The sequence below is a fragment of the Pteropus alecto genome, unplaced genomic scaffold (assembly GCF_000325575.1).
Source record: "Pteropus alecto unplaced genomic scaffold, ASM32557v1 scaffold239, whole genome shotgun sequence".
Lineage (NCBI taxonomy): Eukaryota > Metazoa > Chordata > Mammalia > Chiroptera > Pteropodidae > Pteropus > Pteropus alecto.
In genome coordinates, this window is record NW_006494613.1 from 8,546,676 (window position 1) to 8,551,218 (window position 4,543).

The following is a 4,543-nucleotide window of genomic DNA, read 5'->3' on the forward strand; positions in this document are numbered from 1 at the left end:
TTTCCAAACCTATGAAAAAGATTAGATCCTCAAATCTAAGAAGCAAATAGAATATCTAATTATCTCAATTCAAAAGACCTTCTCCAAGACACATATATTAAAACTATCAATATTTAATGACAAAGAAAGAATTCTCAAAGCAGCAAGGTAAAAGAAGATGGTAACCTATAAAGAAAAGTCCATTAGATTATAATCAAACTTTTCAGCACAAACTTTACAAGCAAGGAGGGAATGGAACCAAATATTTAAACTATTGAAAGAGAAAAATCACCAGCCAAAAATAATATATCCAACAAAGTTCTCTTTAAAGAAGAAATAAAGACCTTTTTAGCTATATAGAAGTTGAGGAAATTTTCACCACAAAGCCTGCATTACAAAAAAGTATTGAAGGGGTTCATTCTACTTGAAACAAAAGGACAAAAAAATACAAAACTGTGAGTAAGATGACTAACAGACAGACAGAAGCAGGAAATTGCAACCCTTATTCAGAATCAGGTATTAGGTATTATAATTAGATATTACATAATGATTAAAGATCAAAAACAAATTTTAAAAAGAGAAGACAATAGCAACTATAACCTAGAAATAAACTTACCACATAAATAGGAAAAAAATGAGAAAACAAAAACAGAAAAGGAGAGGGAGTAGAGATCTGAATCTGCAAAGAATGTAGATAAGACATAAGCAGAAGAAAAAGGTCTAGTGTATATTTTTAAATTTCTTTTACATAAACTTAATGGTAACCACACACTAAAAATTCTAGAACTGACACATATAACATAAAACAAGAGAGAACAGAGGGAACACCACCAAATTAAAATAACAGACAGATATACAAGAATGAAGAAACAATGGAGAAACCAAGCTACCAGAAAATAAAAGATAAAATGGCTATAGGAAAATCTCACATTTCAATGATCACCCTAAATGTAAATGGACCAAACTCCTCAATAAAAAGGCATAGAGTAGCAAATTGGATCAAAAAACAAAACTCAACCATATGCAGTCTTCAAGAGACACATCTCAGTTCCAAAGACAAATATAGACTCAAAATGAAAGGGTGGAAAATGAGAATCCAAGCAAATGGCATTCAGAGAAAAGCATTTGTAGCTGTACTTATATCAAATGAAATAGACTTCGAGATAAAAAAGTTAAAGAGAGGTACTGAGGGACACTTCATAATGTTAAAGGGAATCATACACCAGGAAGACTTAACACTTATTGATATCTATACTCCCAATCAGGGAGCCCTGAAATATATAAAGCAATTACTAAGAGAGCTAAAGAGAGAAACAGATAAAAATGATATCAAAGTAGGAGACCCAAATACCCCACTGTCAGTGATGAACAGATCATCCAAACAGAAAATCAATAAGGAAATAACATCTTTAAATGACACATTAGATGGATTAGACATAATCGATATTTAAAGAGCCTTTCATTCCAAAATAGCAGCTTACATATTCTCCTCTAATACACATGGAACATTCTTGAGGATAGACCATATGTTGGGACACAAAACTAGCCTCAACAAATTTAAGAATATTTCAATAATACCGAGCATATTCTCTGATTATAATATTTTGAAACTGGAAATCAACTGTAAGAAGAAAGCAGAAAGAACCACAAATACATGGAAATTAAACAACATGCTACCGAAGAATGACTGGGTCAGAGAAGAAATAAGAGCAGACATCAAACGAATAAAAATAAAAATAAAACAAATAAAAATGAAAATAAAACAATCAAAATTTGGGGGTCACAGAAAAAATGATAATAAGAGGTAAGTTCAAATCATTACAGACCTTTCTCAAGAAACAAGACTGAGCCCAAAAAAATCAACCTAACATTATATCTTTAAAAAAAAAACAAGAAAAAAGAACAAATGAAGGCAAAAGTCAGCAGAAGGAAGGAAATAATCAAAATTAGAGCAGATTAAATGAAATTGAAAACAAAAAGACAATAGAAAAAATTAATGCAACAAAGAGTTGGTTCTTTGAGAAGATTAATACAATTGACAAATCTCTTGCTAGACTCACTAAAGAAAAAAAAGAAAGGACACACACAAACAAAATCAGGAATGAAAGAGGAGTAATTAGGAAGATACCACAGAAATACAAAGCATCGTGAAAGAATACTATGAAAAATATATAGCACCAAATTTAATAACCTATAAAAAATGAACAAGTTCTTAGAAAGATACAGCCTTCCTAGACTGAATCAAGAAGAACTGGAAAATCTAAATAGACCAATCAGCAGTATTGAAATTGAAACAATTATCAAAAACCTATCAAAAAGTATAAATCCAGGACCAGATGGCTTCACCAGTAAATTCTATCAAACATTCAAAGATTTAATACCTCTGTTTTCAAACTCTTCCAAGAAATTGAAGAAGAGGTAATACTTCCCAACTCATTTTGAGGTCAGTATTACTCTGATACCAAAACCTGGTAAAGATAACACACACAAAAAAAACTACAGATCAATATCTCTCCTGAACACAGATGCAAAAATCTGAAGTAAGATATTAGTAAATCAAATTCCACAACATATTAAAAAGATTATACACCATTATCAAGTGGGCTTTATCTCAGGAGAACAGGGATAATTCCACATATGCAAATCGATTAATGTAATACACCACATAAACAAATTAAAAAAATAAGAATCATACAATCATATCAATAGATGCAGAAAAAGCCTTTGACAAGATATAGTATCCATTTATGATCAAAACACTTCACAAAATCGGTATAAAAGGAAAGTACCTTAACATAATAAAGGCCATATATGACAACTCTCAGCTAACATTATACTTAATGGTGAAAAACTAAAAACCTTCCTTCTAAGATCAAAAATGAGACAAGGCTGTCCACTATCACCACTATTATGCCATATAGTTTTGGAAGTCTTAGCAAGAGCAATCAGGCAAGAGAAAGAAATAAAGGCATTTAAATAGGATATGAAGAAATCAAATTGTCACTTTTTGTGGATGATATGATTCTCTATATAGAAAATCCTAAAGTATCCACTTAAAAACTATTAGAAACAATTAAAAAAAAAAACCTGCAGTAAATTTTCAGGATACAAAATTACCGTAAAAAATTGCATAATGATCCTATACACAAACAATGAATTTTCAGGAAAAGAAATTAAAAAAAAATTACTTTGCAATTGCAACAAAGAATAAAATACCTAGGAATAAATCTAATGAAGCACGTGAAGGACCTATATACATTGAAAATTATAAGACATTATTAAAAGAAATTGAAGACACAAAGAAATCGAATGATAGTTTATGTTCATAGATTAGAAGAATCAACGTAGTTAAAATGATCCTTTTTCTAAAAGCAATATACAGATCTAATGCACTTCTCCATTAAAATCCCAACAGCATTTTTTAAAGAAATAGAACAAAAAAATCATCAGATTTGTATAGAAGCACAAAAAACCCCAAATAGCCAAAGTAATCCTGAGAAAAAAGATCAAGGCTAGAGATATCACTCTGCCTGACTTCAAATTATACTACTAAGCTGCAATAATCAAAACAGCATGGTATTGGCAGAAAAATAGACACACAAACCAATGGAACGTAATTGAGAGTCCAGAAATACACCCCCGTATATTTGGCAAATAATTTTTGACAAAGGAACCAAAGAAATAAAAAGATAAAAGAAAAGTCTCTTCAATAAATGGTTCTGGGAAAACTGGAAAGCCACATGAAAAAAAGTGAAATTAGACTGCTGTCACCAACACTAAAATTAACTCAAAATGGATTAAAGACCTAAATATAAGACCCAAAAGAATAAATTGCATAGAAAAAAAAACATAGGCACTAAACTCATGAACCTTGAAGTTAAGATTTTATGAATATGACTTCAAAGATAAGGGAAGTAAAAGCAAAAATAAATGGATGGGACCATATCAAACCTAAAAGCTTCTGTACAGTGAAAGAAACCATCAACAAGACAAAGAGGCAATCATCTGAATGGGAAAAGATATTTGCAAACAACACCTTTGATAAGAGACTAATATCCAAAATATACAGAGAGCTTGTTAAACTCTCAATAAAAAATCATCTAATTATAAATGGTCAGAGGACCTGAACAGACACTACTTCCAACAGGATATTTAAATGGACAACAGACTTATGAAAAGATGCTCAAATTCACTAGCTAATAGGAAAATTCAAATCAAAACCACAATGAGATACCACCTCAAACTTATAAGAGCGACTATTATCAACAAGATAGGTAATAACAAGTGTTAGATTGTGCGGAAAGGGGAAATCTTATACACTGCCGGTGGGAATTTAAATTGGTAAATCCACTATAGAAAATAGATTGAGATTTCACAAAAAATAAGAATAGAATTAATTACCATATGACCCAGCAATCCCTTTTCTAGGTATCTATCCCCAAAATTTGAAAACATTTATCCATAAAAGTAAATGTTCATAGTAACATTATTCATGATGGTCTAGACAAGGAAACAACCAAGTTGACATTTAAAAAATGATTGGCTAAAGATATACACATATACA